Here is a 19,593-nt window from a genome sequence, read left to right as displayed (position 1 = left end):
CTCCTCCTCCTCCTCCTCCTCTTCTTCTTCTTCTTCTTCTTCTTCTTCTTCTTCTTCTTCTTCTTCTTCTTCTTCTTCTTCTTCTTCTTCTTCTTCTTCTTCTTCTTCTTCTTCTTCTTCTTCTTCTTCTTCTTCTTCTTCTTCTTCTTCTTCTTCTTCTTCTTCTTCTTCTTCTTCTTCTTCTTCTTTCTTCCCAGGCTGACAGATGGTTGCAGTCGGGACCCTGCTGTTGTGTTCCTCAGCCGAGCATTCCCTTCCTCGGAATTCATGAGCAGGTATCAATCAAGGCTCAAATGACGGGCGGCGCAGTGAATCAAATAGAATCTGTACGTTCAGCTGCAGGCTTGGCTCCTCATTCTTCTCGTGTCACTGCCTGGTTAAACAGTTCTTTCCTCGCTTAAAAGACTCCGCGAGACATAACAGATTCATGCGGCGCTGGTCTATTGTTTGGCATTTACCCTGGAAAAGCAGGGGGGAAAAAAGAGAAGTTACTGTTTCACGAAAACAAACCAGACACCCCGAGCATTGTGGCCCAGAGGTGCATCCACCCATTTCAATCAGCCTCATTAGGGGAAGACGTCCCGTTCTGGGCCTCCCGCGGTGCTGTGAGCAGGCATCTGATGTATTCATGGCGCGCCCCTCTTTGCCAAAGGGGGGCACCCCACCTCAATTGGGAAGGCCCCTCTGCCCCGGTTAGGGATAAGTCATCTCAACCACGATGCTTTGTTTCCGAAGCTCTTCGGAAAGCATTCATAGGCCTTGAACAACGGAGGAAGACAGAGGCTGACTTGTTTAGTGGCGGAAGTTCCTAGGAGGAAGAGAAAAAACAATAACAACAATCAATATTTCACCACAAAAGTTAAAAAAAAAGGGCGGTGGGCAATCCAGAAGAAATCAGCAAAAAGACACACTATGAGGTAGTTTGACCGTGCCAAGTTTGTGGAATGTTTTTAGGGAGATTTGAATCCAGGAACATCTCGTCGCCGTTCGTGAGCGAGCGACACACCGGTTAGCAAACCGCAATCTAGATGGGAACACAATGAAGCCGATCGTTCCCCAGACGGGCAAAGGAGTGAGATCAAGTGGTATACAGGCAGTCCTTGACTTACAAGGCTTCGTTTAGTGACCGTTCAGAGTTACAAGAGGGACGTAGGACCGTTTTTCACACACTTACGACTGTTGCACCATCCCCGTGGTCAGGAGATGAAAATTTCGGATGCTTGGCAACGAACTCATACTTATGACCGTTGTGGTATCCCCGGGGTCACGTGATCCCCTTTTCTGGCTCATGATAAGAAAAGTCAATGCGGGAAGCCGGATTCACTTAACCCCCGGGTGACTAATTTAACAACTGCAGTGATTCACTTAACAACGATAACCAGAAAGATCGTACAATGGAGCAAAACTCACTTAACAACTATCTGGCTTAGCAAGAGAAATTTTGGGCTCAATGGTGCTCATAGTTCAAGGATTCACCAGCAGAAGTTCTGTGTTTCTGCAATCAATTAATGAGTTTTGGGTGTGATGCCCTGTATGATAAATTAACTCCATGAGTTCGCACAACATAGATAGCTAATTAACTGCGGTCAGAGAGGTGTCTTTAAGATAGGGCAAAAAAGTCAAGATGGCAGCCAGGATGATGTATTTGAAGCTCTCCTCCTTGTTAAGACTAGCTGAGGTGGGCGTAAATGCAGCTACTGATCTTTTGATTTAGCATGTTGCATGAATACAAGCTTTTAAGGTTAACCGTGGTAGCTACATCTTAGGATTGTGGTATCAGGTTCTTGAACTATTCTGGAACCAGGTTTTTTTTTTAAGTTGTTCTAACCATCAGGAAATTCCTCCTTAGTTCTAGGTTGCTTCTCTCCTTGGTTAATTTCCATCCGTTGCTTCTTGTCCTGCCTTCAGCCGCTTTGGAGAATTTATGGATGCTGCATCGCTGCAGGTTTTTAAAAAGATATTGAACAGCCGTTGGTCTGAAATGGTATAGGGTCTCCTGCTTGATCAGGGGGTTGGACTAGAAGACCTCCAAGGCCCCTTCCAACTCTGCTATTCTGTTACAAAGCGATAGCCAAGTTGGAGAGGTGATACTTTTCCAACGAGTTGAAAAGCTGGATGAGTACAATCAGTGTTCCCGATTGGGATACACAGCAATTTCCTTTGTACTTGTCTTTGCTAATCTCCTCCATTGTGACTCTCCCTAGATCTGTGCTGTTTAGCCCTAGAAGACTGTGCAGATGGCAAGGTCTCAGTTGTGATAGTTGTGTAAGATTTGTTGGATGGCAAGGACACACCAGAGGAGAGTTTACAACCAATTTCCCAAAGCTTCGCGGGTTAAAATGCCTCCCTTCGGCACTGGGAAGCATCTCGTTTTCCTGCACGAAACGTCTTTGAAAAAGCTTGTCACAAATGTACCCCATTCAGACATTAATGAGGTGCTTATCTGGCCCTCTAGCAAATGTTCATGCAGCTTGGTAAAGATTATTTTGCCCAAATGAATCACGCTTAGCGCTAAACACACACACACAGAGATGCACGCACACACAGACACACACACAGAGTCTACCTCCCAGCAAAAGATTCCAAGCCAGAATTTAGCCACTAATAAATATTGATGGGGACTTTTAATTTTATTATCGGTTGTTAACCTAAAATCTCAGCCAAGCTGCTTTATGATTTATAGCAACGTTCAAAATTTAGACTTAATAATACAGCATGGCTTCGCTGGCGGGGAAGATCCAGAAGAAGTTATAATGAAGTGTTCTGACTACATTCTAAACCCTTTTCATCTTTCTTCTTCTTTAGCAGAATAACAGAGTGAGAAGGGACCTTGGAGGTCATCTAGTCCAACCCCCTGCTCAGGCAGGAAACCCTATTCCATTTCAGACAAATGGCTGTCTCTTCTTAAAAGCCTCCAGTGATGGAGCACCCACATCTTCTGGGGGCAAGCTGTTCCACCGGTTAATTGTTCTCACAATTAATTCCCCGTACAATCAATCGGGAACTTCTTCCTTAATTCTAGGTTGTATCTCTCTTTAATGAATATCAGAATAGCAGAATTGGAAGAGACCTTGGAGGTCTTCTAGCCCAGCCCCTGCTCAAGCAGGAAACCCTATCCCATTTCAGACAAATGGCTGTCCAGTCTCTTCTTAATGGAGTGATGGAGCACCCACAGCTTCTGGAGGCAGATTGTTCCACTGGTTAATTGTTCTAACTGTCAGAAAAATTCTCTTTAGTTCCAGGTTGCTTCTCTCCTTGATGAGTTTCCATCCGTGGCTTCTTGTGGTGCTTGGGGAATAGGTTGATCCCCAATTCTTCTTTGTGGCAGCCTCATGGCCAGTACATTAAAAAAACAGCTGGGAAAGCAGATAATAACAAGACCTGGCAATGGCTAAGAGCAGGAAAATTGAAGAAAGAGACCGAGGGACTAATTCTGGCTGCACAAGACCAAGCCTTAAGGACAAATGCATATAAAGTCAAAATTGAGAAGACAGCAACAGACAGTAAGTGCCGCCTATGCAAAGAAGCTGAAGAAACAGTGGACCACCTAGTAAGCTGCTGCAAGAAGATCGCACAGACTGACTACAAACAGCGGCATGACAAAGTAGCAACAATGGTGCATTGGAAGATTTGCAAGAAATATCATTTGCCTGTAAGCAAAACCTAGTGGGATCATAAAATAGAGAAAGTCATAGAAAATGATAAAATTAAACTGCTCTGGGACTTCAGAATTCAAACAGACAAGCACCTGCAACATAACACCCCGGACTTAACAATTGTCGATAAGAAAGACAAAAAAGTCTGGATAGTGGACATGGCAGTGCCTGGAGACAGCAGAATAGACGAGAAAGAACTGGAGAAGATAACAAAATACAGAGACCTACAAATAGAAATAGAAAGACTGTGGCAAAAGCAAGCAAGGGTAGTACCAATAGTCATAGGCGCCTTGGGTGCAATCCCAAAACAACTGGAGCACCACTTGAACACCATTGGCATTGACAAATTCGCTATTAGTCAATTGCAAAAGGCGGCCTTACTAGGAACTGCTTCCATCCTGCGACGATATCTGTAATACCATCAAACATCCACATCTGCCTATCCCAGGTCCTGGGTAAGGACTCGATAGGTAGACAAAATGCCAAATCCAGTCTGAACATCTGGCTGACTGTGCGATGATCCATAATAATAATAATAATAATAATAAAGTTGGAAGGGACCTTGGAGGTCATCTAGTCCAACCCCCTGCTCAAACCCAATTCTGGCAACCATTCTTCCTATCTTTTAGCCTTCAGTCCCCTAACCAGCCCCCCTAATTCAGTATCAAGCCACCGCACAAAGCACATTCCTCGGTTCTCCCTGTGCGTATCCATCCTAATTCGCCTAGCTGCAATTACTCCACTATCAAACTTCAAACCCAGATGCTGATTAGCTGACTTGTGACCTTTTCCATCTCCGGGTTGTTTAGAAGAATGTTGAATATTTATTTTTATTTTTTTTTCAGGGGGGATGGAGATGTGTAGAGGCCGTCGAAAGGCCCCCTCCAGTCCTCCGGAGACATCCGGCTGTAGCGCCATTTTTTTTTTTTTTTAAACTATTTTAATCGTGTCCGAGGGCTTTTTAGTTGTCCATGAAAGAAACCAAAACAATAGCTGGGAGTCGTTAATAACGATGGGTTTTGTTATTTGGGTGATAAATAAACGCCAAATAGCTCTTTAGATCACCATTTGGGACCTTCCTTCCCCCGGCCTGTTTTGTGGCAGATGGTTTAAACCCCCTCCCCGGTGTCCCCCCTGCCTCTCCCCCATGCCTTGACCTCCTGCAGATGTTGCGATAGACAAAAATGGTCCTTAGGATCAGCAGTGAAAGGAAGAAAAAAGCTCTCATAATGGACCGTATCACGGCGCTTGGCGGGCTGGGCCTCTAACTGCTTTTTTATTGCTGTCACTGATTCTTCCCCATCTCGAGAGTTATGTCAGCAATTGTGAAGGCGTTGAAAGGCAGAGTGGATCCATGCGGTGGAGGAACATTTTTTGGAAAAACCAGCCAATGGTAGATGAATGTTCGGAGGGGTTAGTGAGCGAGTGCCACCGCTTGCCACGAAGAAACGAACTAGGGGCATCTATTGTCTTCTCCAAGATATTCCGACAGCCTATTATAGTCGCCCTAATGAGGTTGTCATGCATTTCTCTTTATGTAGCCATTAAAATCTTGTTTGCATCTGCTGAAGTTCGCCATGGAAAAGGGCGAGGCCTAGCAAGGGGAGTAGTTGGGGACCCCTGAAATCCCCTTTGCTGGGGGCATCTTTGCTGTTTGGGATTAATCAATCAGAGTATAGTATAGTATAGTATAGTATAGTATAGTATAGTATAGTATAGTATAGTATAGTATAGTATAGTATAGTATAGTATAGTATAGTATAGTATAGTATAGTATAGTATAGTATAGTATAGTATAGTATAGTATATAATAATACAATGCAATGCAATGCAATGCAATGCAATGCAATGCAATGCAATACTATACTATACTATACTATACTATACTATACTATACTATACTATACTATACTATACTATACTATACTAATATAATTAATATAATACAATACAATACAATACAATACAACATAATAATACAATACAATACAATACAATATAATACAATACAATACAATATAATAATAAAGTTGGAAGGGACCTTGGAGGTCATCTAGTCCAACCCCTTGCTCAGGCAGGAAACCCTATACCATTTCAGACAAATGGCTGTCCAGTCTCTTCTTAAAAACTTCCAGTGTTGGAGCATTCACCGCTTCTGGAGGCAGGTGGTTCCACTGGTTAATTGTTCTAACTGTCAGGAGGTTTCTCCTTAGTTCTAGGTTGCTTCTCTCCTTGATCAGTTTCCATCCGTTGCTTCTTGTCCTGCCTTCAGGCGCTTTGGAGAATAGCTTGACTCCCTCTTCTTTATGGCAACCCCTGAGATATTGGAAGACTGCTATCATGTCCCCCCTGGTCCTTCTCTTCATTAAACTAGACATACCCAATTCCAGCAACCGTTCCTTGTATGTTTTAGCCTCCAGTCCCCTAATCATCTTTGTTGCTCTTCTCTGTACTCTTTCCAGAGTCTCAACATCTTTTTTACATCGCGGTGACCAAAACTGGATGCAGGATTCCACGTGTGGCCTTAAATGCAGCCACGTTCTACCTTCTCTACCTGTAGCCATTTCAGCCGCTCAGCAAACACACGGAAGGACAGCTTTCTCAGGGCGAGAAGACCCAGCATCCCTTTTTAAGAAGGGTTCCTACCATTTGCAAAATCTTCTCCTCTGTGCAATCACTTCGCCATTCATTCCCTCCCCCCTTCTCCACGCAGCAGCTGCTAATAATTTTAACCAAGCCTTATAATTCAGTGCATCTTCAAAAAAAGAAAATTAAAAAAAAAAGAAATCTGAAAAAAAAAGGAATGGTGTTAAAATGTTGTGGTTTTTTTTCCTTTTGCTGCTTTTATGAAGTGGTTCTTTCAGATGCTAATTAGCAGAAATGAGGTTTATCTGGAAAAGAGGCTTCCGAATGTATGGATACAGGAACCTCACACCTGTCTGCCACATGTTGTAAGCGTGGTGGGTGAGTACTCCATACAGCTAGTTTCTCCGCTGATGACCACAGTGGAGCCCTAAATTTACGTTGCTGTGGGAGGAATTTGTTAAGCGAGTTTTGCCCCCTTTTATGACCTTGCTTGTTAAAATGAATCACTGCAGTTACTAAGTGAGTAACACCGTTTTTAAGCGAATCTGGTTTTTCTGTGGACCCAACAGTAGTAACTGTGAGAGGGATCTCAGAGTCCTAGTGGACAATCACTTAGATATGAGCCAGCCGTGTGCTGCAGCTGCCAAAAAAGCCAACACAGTGCTAGGCTGCATTAACAGAGGGATAGAATCAAGATCATGTGAAGTATTAATACCACTTTACAAGGCCTTGGTAAGGCCACACTTGGAATACTGCATCCAGTTTTGGTCACCACGATGTAAAAAAAGATATTGAGACTCTAGAAAGAGTACAGAGAAGAGCAACAAAGATGATTAGGGGACTGGAGGCTAAAGCATATAAGGAACGGCTGCTGGAATTGGGTATGTCTAGTTTAACGAAGAGAAGGACGAGGGGGGACATGATAGCAGTGTTCCAATATCTCAGGGGCTGCCACAAAGAAGAGAGAGTCAAGCTCTTCTCCAGAGCAACTGAAGGCAGGACAAGAAGCAACGGGTGGAAACTCATCAAGGAGAGAAGCAACCTAGAACTAAGGAGAAACTTCCTGACAGTTAGAACAATTAACCAGTGGAACAACCTGCCTCCAGAAGCGGTGAATGCTCCAACACTGGAAGTTTTTAAGAAGAGACTGGACAGCCATTTGTCCGAAATGGTATAGGGTTTCCTGACTAAGCAGGGGATTGGACTAGATGACCTCTAATGTCCCTTCCAACTTTATTATTATTATTATTATTATTATTATTATTATTATTATTATTATTATTATTATTATTATTATTATTATTATTATTATTATTATTATTATTATTATTATTATTATTAATCTTTTCAGAAAGTCACAAAAGGGGATTGCGGAACCCAGGCACACGTCCTAAATAGGAACCAGTTGTCAAGCATCCGAACGTAAATCACGTGATCGTCGGGAGGCTGCAATTTGTCACAAGTGTGGAAAACGGTCCTAAGTCACTCTTTTTCAGTGCCGTTGTAACGTCGAACGACCGCTAAAAGGACCGTCGTAAGTCGAGGACTTCCTTATTCCTGGGCGCTCTAAACGAATCTTTCGGAGGTTGCGTCTGAAGGCTGTTCACAGCCTTAGAAATTAGACAACCTACCAAATGAAGGGTCCTAACGTGGCCCACCATCCCCCCCGCCTCCCCCTCGCCAACACTGAAAATAGCAAGCTATAAATTAGTGCCTGAAAGGATGATAACAAATGCACTCTTGATGTTGGTTGACAATATAAAGACATTTGTTGGCAAAGGTGACGCGTTTCATCTCTCAGCTAATTACAAGCTTGGGGAAGTACTTTCGTGGATGTTAATTGCATATTTGTTTTCATTCAGAGGGTTTTTTAGAAACGGGTTTTGCCCCTCATTCGGATGTTCAAGCTGCAGCTGGCTGGAGAGACAGAAATACCTCCAGGTATGACCTGTAGTTTAACACACCTGTTTCAAAAAACGTCTCTTCTTTAAATCCCACCTTCTGTTCCCTGGCTTTTCTCTAGCCCTTCCTCCAAATCTATTCAGAAGCGCTGGCTTCTTTTAATTCTGTTTCTCAGTTTGTTAATTCTCAGAGAAGAGCAGCTAAGTTGATCCAAGGCCTGGAGACCAAAACATACGAAGAACGGCTGCAGGACTTGGGTTTGGCTAGTCTAGAGAAGAAATAGGGGAGACAGGATAGCAGTCTTCCAGTATCTCAGGGGCTGCCCCAAAGAAGAGGGAGTCAAGCTATTCTCCAAAGCGCCTGAAGGCCGGACAAGAAGCAACGGATGGAAACTAATCAAGGAGAGAAGCAACCTAGAACTAAGGAGAAACTTCCTGACAGTTAGAACAATTAACCAGTGGAACAACCTGCCTCCAGAAGCAGTGAATGCTCCAACACTGGAGATTTTTAAGAAGAGGCTGGACAGCCATTTGTCTGAAATGGTATAGGGTTTCCTGCCTGAGCAGGGGGTTGGACTAGATGACCTCCAAGGTCCCTTCCATCATCATCATCATCATCATCATCATCATCATCATCATCATCATCATCATCATCATCATCATCATCACTATTATTATTATTATTATTATTATTATTATTATTATTATTATTAATATTGAGGATCATCGCAAGTCAGCCAGATGTTCATACTGGATTTGGCATTTTTGTCTACCTATTGAGTCCTTCCCAAGGACCTGGGATAGGCAGATGTGGATGTTTGATGGTATTACAGATCTTGTCGCAGGATGGAAGCGGTTCCTAGTAAGGCCGATTTTTGCAATTGACTAATGGCGAATTTGTCAATGCCGATGATGGTGTGCAAGTGGTGCTCCAGTTGTTTTGGGATTGCACCCAAGGCGCCTATTACTATTGGTACTACTACTACTACTACTACTACTACTACTACTACTACTACTACTACTACTACTACTATTATTATTATTAAGAGAAGTCATAAAATGAGGCAAACTCCCTTAACAAATGTTTTGCTTAGCAACATCAATGTTGAGCTCAGTTGTGGACGTAACGTGAGGACTCCTGTCCTCATCCTATCATCTGAATAACCGGACAATAGAACAGGAGAGTGGGAAGGGACCTTGGAGGTCCTCTAGTCCCACCCCCTGCTCAGGCAGGAAATCCTATATGTACCATTTCAGGCAAATGTGGATGTTCAATGGATGAATTGAAACGAATGATTTGCGTGAGAGCTGTAAGGGAGCCAGTCTCTTATCCAATCCAAATTTTGATCACACGACCCTGAGGAGGCTGTAATGGTCATAAATGTGAAAAACAATCGTAAGGCACTTTTTTTCAGCGGCACGATAACTTCAAACGGTCGCTAAACGAATTAATGTAAGTGGAATATGGCTTAGGCATACCCCTTGTATTCTGAAGCTTCCTGGAAAGAAGGAAATAAAACTAACTTCAAGGTAAATCTTCAGGCCTGGAGAGGGAGAGAGAGAGAGAAAAAAGTCTGGGCAGAGGTTTGAAGGCAAGGGATTCAGATCAAGGTGATGTGAAGATTAATTAGCCATCAGTCAGGTAACTTTGCTGAGTATTCATATAACCGTTTACCTTAATGAATTCATGATGCATGATGAATTTAGATTTAAATGACTGTGAATGGCAGATCAATTTGCATAAAGCTTCACTCGTGGCTTGAACCTCTGCCAGCATTGAGAAGGGAACCTGAAAGCAAAATTTCTTCTTCTTTTTTTTTTTTAAAAAACCTTGACAACAGCTATCTTTTTTCCCCCCCATACCTTTTTTTTCTTTAAAATTGATCTCAAAAGGTTTACTACTCAGAAACAAAACTCCTATGAGTATTGAAGAAGAGACTGGACAGCCATTTGTCTGAAATGCTATAGGTTTTCCTGCCTGAGGAGGAGATTGGACTAGATGACCTCTAAGGTCCCTTCCAACTCTATTATTATTATTATTATTGTGGATCATCTCACAGTCAGCCAGATGTTCAGACTAGATTTGTCTACCTATCGAGTCCTTCCCAAGGACCTGGGATAGGCAGATGTGGATGTCTGATGGTATTACAGATCTCGTCGCAGGATGGAAGCAGTTCCTAGTAAGGCTGCCTTTTGCAATTGACTAATGGCGAATTTGTCAATGCCAATGGTGTTCAAGTGGTGCTCAAGTTGTTGTTGTTGTTGTTGTTGTTGTTATTATTATTATTATTGTTATTATTTTATTCTTCAACTCTTGGTGAGGGCTGGCAATTCACTTAGAGTAGTTTAATCTTACGATCTGGAAAGAGAGTTTTAGCAATGATGCTTGCGACCTTATTATACACTTCCTAGGTCTGTACAAGGTATCTTATATAAGATATATAGAAATAGTTAAGATATATAGAGATAATAAGTTTCCCGTGTCACCTGAAGAGACTAGAAGCATTTGAAATGGGGATTGACAGGCGGCTGTTACGTAGAAGCTGGGTTGACAAGATCAGAAATGAGGAGGGGATAAGCCGCCTGGGAAAGCCAAGGGAAATCATCAAAACAATTAAAAAATGAAAATTAGAATATTTCGGACATGTGATGCGACACCCAGAAAAATACGGCCTACTCCATTTAATCCTCCAGGGAAAGTTTGAAGGCAAATGAGGTCCAGGCAGAAGAAGAACATCGTGGCTTCAAAATCTAAGGGACTGGTTTGGACCAAACTCAGCAGCACTTTTTCGTGCGGCTGCTGATAAAAACAGGATCGCCAACGTGATCGCCAACGTCCGATAACGGATATGGCACAAGAAGAAGAAGAAGAAGTGATGACCTTGATGTGTTTTAGGAAATAAAATTTTCTTTTCATCCCACAGCAATGCAAATATTCCGTGCTAATAACTACGGCATGAATATCTGATCTGAGAGTTCTTCTCTCTCCCAAAATCTACTGAAGGCCTGGTGATTAAATGTTTTTCCTTTATTAGATGCATTTATTGCATATAAAATCTTGCTATGTGCAAATTTCCCCTCAATCGCAAAAGACAGATCAGAAATAATACATTTGTTTAGAGCAATAAAAATGTTTGCCAGTATCTCTTTCCCGGAACAACCTTCGAAGTAGTTCTACAGGCATGTTCCTGACTTGGGCAGGGGGTTAGGATAGAAGATCTCAAGGCTCCCTTCCAGCTGTAGGATTCCAAGTCAAGGAAGTTACGAAAAGCATGGAGTGTTATTATGCCTGGAATGCAGCCAATATGCCTTATTCCCAATTAGTAGAACGGTGTTGATTTTCTTTTTCAAACACCTGTTTTTAACCCAAAGCGCAAGACTACATATCTAAGTGAATTAATATATTGGTATGCTGCAGCTGCCCAAAAAGCCAACACAGTGCTAGGCTGCATTAACAGAGGGATAGAATCAAAATCACATGAAGTGTTAATATCACTTTACAAGGCCTTGGTAAGGCCACACTTGGAATACAGCAACCCGTTTTGGTCACCATGATGTAAAAAAGATGCTGAGACTCTAGAAAGAGTTTCAGAGAAGAGCAACAAAGAAGATTAGGGGACTGGAGGCTAAAGCATATAAGGAAAGGCTGCTGGAATTGGGTATGTCTAGTTTAATGAAGAGAAGGACGAGTGGGGACAGGATAGCAGTGTTCCAATATCTCAGGGGCTGCCATAAAGAAGAGGGAGTCAAGCTATTCTCCAAGCTATTCGCCCTCAAGACCTGGCTGTTTCAGCAGGCAGGACTGGCCTAGGGGTAATTTTAAATTGGTTTTAATTAAATTTTATAGTGCGGCCAATTCGAATATTTATTTTTAATTTATCTTAGATTTGTATTTTGTGTAATTGTTTTAACTGGCTGTAAGCCGCCCTGAGTCCTCCGGGAGAAGGGCGGGGTATAAATGAAATAAATCCTAAATCCTAAATCCTAAATCTTGCTTAACCACAAAAATTTGGGAGTTCATTGTGGTCATCTGTTGAGGACTCACCGTACTTGTCTTTTCGTTTCTTCATCTCCGCAGTGTCTTTATAAACATCACCCGTGTGTACAAGACACAATGCAGAGATCTTTGGGAAAAAAACCAAAGAGATTTGGACAGTTTTGGACCCTGCCTTCCAGCGGATTCAGCCCTGAATTACTTCTACGGCATGAAGCAGACAGAGGGTTTTCAACAAATGAAATTCAATGGTGAAAAAAGTAAGGTTCTACATTTAGGCAAGAAAAACCAAATGTACAGGTATAGTATAGGGGGTACCTTGCTCAATAGTAGTAACTGTGAGAGGGATCTCAGAGTCCTACTGGACAATCACCTAAATAGGAGCCAGCCGTGTGCTGCAGCTGTCAAAAAAGCCAACACAGTGCTGGGCTGCATTAACATAGGGATAGAATTAAGATCACGTGAAGTATCAATACCGCTTTACAAGGCCTTGGTAAGGCCACACTTGGAATACTGCATCCAGTTTTGGTCACCATGATGTAAAACAGATGTTGAGACTCTAGAAAGAGTACAGAGAATAGCAACAAAGATGATTAGGGGACTGGAGGCTAAAACATATAAGGAACGGTTGCTGGAATTGGGTATGTCTAGTTTAACGAAGAGAAGGACAAGGGGGGACATGACAGCAGTGTTCCAATATCTCAGGGGCTGCCATAAAGAAGAGGGAGTCAAGCTATTCTCCAAAGCGCCTGAAGGGTCTCTCTCTAACCAAAGAGAGAACCAACCTAGAAATAAGGAGAAACTTCCTGACCGTGAGGACAATCAACCAGTGGAACAACCTGCCTCCAGAAGCGGTGAATGCTCCAACACTGGAAGTTTTTAAGAAGAAACTGGACAGCCATTTGTCCGAAATGGTATAGGGTTACCTGCCTGAGCAGGGGGTTGGACTTTATGACCTCCAAGGTCCCTTCCAACTTTATTATTATTATTATTATTATTATTATTATTATTATTATTATTATTATTATTATTATTATTATTATTATTATTATTATTATTATTATTATTACTACTACTACTACTATTACTATTATTATTAACATCAAGGGCATGTAACTCAAGTCTTCTTTGAAGACATTTCTGGATTGTTGGTTCCTATTTGCAAGTCTATCACTCATTCTCTGTCCAAGCCAGATTCTGTTACGACAAGGCAGGCTGTTGGCAATAAAAGCATCGGAGAACCGCAAAGAGAGATCCCTCTCTCTCCATCTGTGCCTGTTCTGGTGCTTTAAATTACCTACTTCAGTCTGGAGACTTGATTGGGACCAACCTGCCTTTGCTCTAGAGATGTAGCAGAAGGGTTTACACCCCCTTTCCTTCTGTCACATCCTGATTGGCAATCAATCTCCCCTTTATCCTTCGCTTTTCGCACGGATCCCCTCCTTCCTCGCTTGCGAATTAGCTTTTCTTTCCTGATTTTCAGTTTTGATTATCCAACGGCTGTAAAATAAAATAAAAAAAATATGCACGCCTTCCCCGTTTCTCGCAGGGGGTTACCGATCCTAGGAAGGCCTACCTTGACAATGTTTGAACCCCACCCCCTTTCCCGTAAAACCCAGAGAGAATTTGTAATAATAAAAAAAAATCCTTCTCGTTTTTTTTCTTTCTTTCTTTCTCCGGAAGAATGTACAGTTGTTCTTGCCGGCAACTCCGTTGGGGAATTAATAGCTCTTTTATGCATGCTTGGCTGATCAAAGGAGAATAAACTGGGTCTGTTCTGATTTATGGCGATGCTCTTTAATGACATGCACTAGGTTGGGTCGGTAGGGAAGCAAAAAGAAGGGGGGGAAAAAGGGGAAAAATCTCTTTATTATGCTGGTCAACGGAGAACTGAAAGAAAGGATGAACATCACCAGGAGAAAGAGAAGTAACTTTCTTCATGATGAGTGGAGAATCCACTGGTGGGACATACCAAAGCCGCTCATGTCCCTACGGGAGGGAATCAATCTGGGCTTATGTCCCACTAGATCAGTGATGGCAAACCTTTTAGAGACCGAGTGCCCAAACTGCAACCCAAAACCCACTTATGCATCGTTGGGTGCCGGGTGGGTCTGGCCCATTGGCTGGGTGTGGCCAATTGGCTGGGTGTGGCCAATTGGCTGGATGTGGCCCATTGGGTGGGTGTGGCTGCAGTGGTAACGGCAGACTGGGTGGGACTAAAAAGTTCAATCAATCAATTCCAACTTTGCAAGATCTTTTTTTTTCCCACGAGAAGTTGACATTGTCTGATTGATTGAACCTTTTTTTTGCACACGGCGGTGGAGGCCTAAAGCGAAAAGGTTTTATAAAACCCAGCTGAAGGCCTAGGACTGGGGCGACTGCACGCGTGCCCACAGAGAGGGCTCTGAGTGCCACCTCTGGCACCCGTGCCATAGGTTCGCCATCACTGCACTAGATGAAATCACTTGCTGCAACACCCTCTGGCCAAACGAAGCATCTGAAGAGGCAAACATGTCCAACTTATAATGCCTGATGAAGGAGGAAGGTGAGGACCAAGTTGCTGCCTTGCAGATTTCCTCAATGGATGCCTGGGTAAACCAGGCCGCTGACGTAGCCACACTGCGAGTGGAGTGGGCAGTGATGTGTCCAGGAACCGGTAGGGAATGAGACAGATAAGCACGGGCAATGCACGCCCTAATCCACCTCCCAATGGTCGAATAAGAGACCTTCTGACCCAAGGAAGAGGGCTGGAAGGACACAAACAGGGCCTCTGACTTGCGGAAGGCAGAGGTTCGTTTTATATAACAACGCAGGGCCCTGCGTACGTCCAGTTTGTGCCACTGTCTTTCCAGTCTATGGGATGGATTGGGGCAAAAATTGGGAAGATTTGGCAGATGGGAAAAGCCAGCAATCTTGGGCCCCTGATGCGGGCTTGATGTGACTGCATGTCAGCACTACAAGTCATTGGTTATGACATCAACCGGATCCATAATTACACTTAGTCAGCAGTGAGTAATATTAAACTCTGGAATGAAAAGGGTTGAGCTGCACTCTGAAGCATCCTGTCAGGAATCTCTCAGACAATCCATATTTGGAAGCCCTTCAGGTTGGGAAGGTGAAGCTTTGAAACAAGGTAGGCCTCGAGGTAGGCCTCGGTTGGCAGGTTGGCAAGTGAGGTTGCTTGTAAAATAAACTTTAATCCTAGATCAGTGTGATTTTTAGTGTGGGGGAAAAAAAAACCTCAGAAGGGTTAGTTAATAGAAGAATATCATGAACAAAAATAGCAATATTACTTGGACTTATATACTGCTTCACAGTGCTTTTAAAGCCCGCTCTAAGTGGTTAGTCAGCCTCTTGCCCCCAACAATCTGGGTCCTCATTTTACCGACCTGGGAAGGACGGAAGGCTGAGTCAACCTTGAGCCAGTTAGGATCGAACTCCTGGCAGTGGGAATGTTTTTTATAGCAATAGCATTAGCACTTAGACTTATATACCGCTTTGCAGTGATTTACACCCTCTCTAAAGGGTTTACAGTCAGCCTGTTGCCCCCAACAATCTGGGCCCTCATTTTACTGACCTGGGAAGGATGGAAGGCTGAGTCAACCTTGAGCCGGTCAGGATCGAACTCCTGACTGTGGGCAGAGTCAGCCTGCAACACTGCATTCTAACCACTGGGAAGGAAAGAAGGAAGGAAGGAAGGAAGGAAGGAAAACAATAGCACTTAAACTTATATATCACTTCACAGTGCTTTACAGCCCTCTCTAAGCGGTTTACAGAGTCAGCCTGTTGCCCCCAACAATCTGGATCCTCATTTTACTGACCTTGGAAGGACGGAAGGCTGAGTCAGCCTTGAGCCGATCAGGATCGAACTCCTGACTGTGGGCAGAGTCAGCCTGCAATACTGCATTCTAACCACTGTGCCACCATGGGAAAGAGGGAAGGAAGGAAGGAAGGAAGAAAGGAAGGAAGGAAGAATAGCAATAGCAATAGCATTTAGACTTATATACCGCTTCACAGTGCTTCACAGCCCTCTCTAAGCAGTTTACAGAGTCAGCCTTTTGCCCCCCAACAATCTGGGTCCTCATTTTACCAGCCTCGGAAGGATAGAAGGCAGTCAACCTTGAGCCGGTCAGGATCGAATTGATGGCATTTAAAAGTATCAATTGCAGGATTTAAGCTATTCCAACTAATAAAGCTGCTTTTTGCAATTGACTGATGGGGAATTTGTCAATGCTGATGTTGTTTGAGTGATGCTCCAGATGTTTTAGACGTTATTGACTATTGGTACAATCTTTGTTTTCTTTCGCCACAGTCATTCTACTTCTGTTTGCAGATCTTTATGTTTTGTGATTTTCTCCCGTTCTTTCTCTTCTATTATTGTTGTTATTATTGATCGCTCAGTCAGCCAGAGTTTAGACTAGATTTGCCCTTTTTCTCCACCTGTTGTGTCCTTCCTAAAGGCTTGGGATAGGCAGATGTTGTTTGATGGTGTTATTATCATTTTACACTCCAGCTGGATGGACCCCTCCCTCAATTATTCGGGGGAAACAATGGGCTGTTGTAATTTTCATACAGGAATGCTAAATCGAATGTTTGAAGAGAAAAACCGTAGCCCAAACATCTTTATTTTAGAGGAGCTGACCAGGACTTGCCCTGCTTTTAGTAAAAAAAAAGGGAGGCTGTAAGTAAAATAAAATAAATATATTGTGCCTAAAGCCGCAGATCTGTTATTGTGGGAAGAAGTCTCATTAAATGCAGTAGGACCCGCTGCCTTATATAAAAAAATCCATAAGGACTGGAACATTGAAATCACATCCAGCATAAGTGCCTTTTCCATCTTGAATTGCTATTGATTTCTGACATTGCCAGATGAATCTAGAGATTTCTGCTCAGGAATTCAGAAAGAATCAGCATTGAAGAGGTATGTATGTCTGTGCAGCCCACCGTTTTCCAATCTTTTGAAGCAATCCCCAATGAATTCAATCTCTACGGCCCAAGACAAGTTGCTATTTTGCCACTTTTGTGGGAAAAAAAAACAGAAATAGCAGTAGAATTAATTGGAACATAGAGACAATGATATGGGGTCCTTGGTACTTTCTGAGCTTCGTTGTTTCCTTGCAGATGTTTCATTACCAAACTAGGTAACATCATCAGCGCTAACGAAGGCATGGATCAAGGCACTGATGATGTTATCTAGTTAGGTAATGAAACGTCTGCAAGAGGACTACCAAGCTCAGAGAGCACCAAGGATCCCACAATTCAACCCTGGGTTACAAATATTCGCTCCTACCAGAGACAATTATATTTCTGAATGGCCTACAGCACTTGAGCAACACAAGCAAGTAGAAAATATTTTAAAAAAATATGACATTTTTAGGAGCATCAGGGTGGCGCAGTGGTTAGAATGCAGAATTGCAGCCTAACTCTGCCTGTAGCCCCCAGTTCGATCCTGACCGGCTCAAGGTTGACTCAGCCTTCCATCTTTCTGAGGCTGGTAAAATGAGGACCCAGATTGTTTTTTGGGGGGGCAAAAGGCTGACTCTGTAGAATAGAATAGAATAGAATAGAATAGAATAGAATGTGTGCAATAGAATAGAATAGAATAGAATAGAATAGAATAGAATAGAATAGAATAGAATAGAATATGTGGAATAAAATAGAATAGAATAGAAATTGGAATAGAATAGAATAGAATAGAATAGAATAGAATAGAATATGTGAAATAGAATAGAATAGAACAGGAATATGAATAGAATAGAATAAAATGCAGAATAGAATAGAATAGAATAGAACAGAATGCAGAATAGAATAGAATATGTGGAATAGAATAGAATATGTGGAATAGAATGGAATAGAATAGAATAGAATAGAATATGTGGAATAAAATCGAATCGAATCGAATCGAATCGAATCGAATAGAATAGAATAGAATAGAATAGAATAGAATATGTGGAATAGAATCGAATAGAATAGAATAGAACAGGAATATGAATAGAATAGAATAGAATAGAATAGAATGCAGAATAGAATAGAATAGAATAGAATAGAATAGAATAGAATAGAATAGAATATGTGGAATAGAATAGAATAGAATAGAATAGAATAGAATAGAATAGAATATGTGGAATAGAATCGAATCGAATAGAATAGAACAGGAATATGAATAGAATAGAATAGAATAGAATAGAATATGTGGAATAGAATAGAATAGAATGGAATAGAATAATAGAGTTGGAAGGGACCCTGTATCATTTCTGACAGATGGCAGGCCAGTCTCTTCTTGAAAGCCTCCAGTGATGGAGATCCCACAACTTCTGAAGGCAACTTCTGTTCCATTTGGTCGATTGTTATCGCAGCCACCTCCCCACCACTCCGGGTGGCTTCTCCCTCTTTCCCTGTTCAGAGATAGACTGAGAGATTTGACAGTCAAGGAGAATATTCGTACCTCAAGGTTGAAATGAGGGGGGGGGGTTCTTGGTGCTCTTTGGTGTTCTTCTTGCAGAGGTTTCGTTTGTTCATCAGTGCAAGGAAGCCTCCAAGATCAGAGAGCAGCAAGGACCCCTCCGATTTGATAGCATGTTTGAGGGTCTTCAACTAATGAGATGGAGACGCATGAAAACACATCCCTAATGCAGACATTTGTGTAGCTCCTTGGAAGGGAAGGACGCCGTATCCTCACGAACATCCAATGCAGCTTCACACAGGGTCACCATTCTTTGCATAATGCATTATTTTCACGGAGGCTTTTATTTTTTCCCCCCCTCCCTCCCTCCCTCCCTGCCCCCCTTTCCACGTAGAATGAAATTCTCCAAAAGCTGGAGAGACGAAGTCACTGAAATGTGGCGCCATTATAAAGAAAATAAAAAACCGCGGGGACGAACCCAGACTGCACCTCACAATGCACGGAATTAAGTTCTTTGCCTTGTATTAATCACACGCTGAGTATCGTATTCCGCCAATAACAACTGCAGAGGGAGCACTTGTGGCTGTTTTGTGTACTGAACAGTGTGGCAGCTGGTCTGGCAGAGACTGAATTACAAATTTCAGTAAACAGCAAAGTGATTGCCGAAACTATGTGACATTAACCTCTCTCTCTCTGTCAGCGCTTAAGTCTCTATGCAATTATGGTTTTCTTCTTGAATTCTGCCACATGCGCTAAGCCGATGTGTGTGTGTGTGTGTGTGTGTGTGTATGTATATCTATATCTATATATATATATCCAGGACCCGTCACGAGATCTAGGGCCCGGGCGCAGGTGTTGGCTGGCCTATAAATGGTTTCTCCCATTGAGTTATTCTTTACCCTGACGATGTTGGTAGGATCCAACGAAAGCTAGGTCCTTTTTAATATTCTTTTAAAGGTTTTTAATGTTTTATTAAAACTTTTAACTGTTTTACAACCTCCTGGTGCTCACGTTTTGTTTCCTACTATGGATATACCCAGGAGTCACTCGTTT

The sequence above is a fragment of the Protobothrops mucrosquamatus genome, unplaced genomic scaffold (genome assembly GCF_001527695.2).
Source record: "Protobothrops mucrosquamatus isolate PMUCROS unplaced genomic scaffold, P.Mucros_1.0 scaffold28, whole genome shotgun sequence".
NCBI lineage: Eukaryota > Metazoa > Chordata > Lepidosauria > Squamata > Viperidae > Protobothrops > Protobothrops mucrosquamatus.
The sequence above is the reverse complement of the archived record's forward strand: the minus strand, read 5'-3'. Positions refer to the sequence as shown.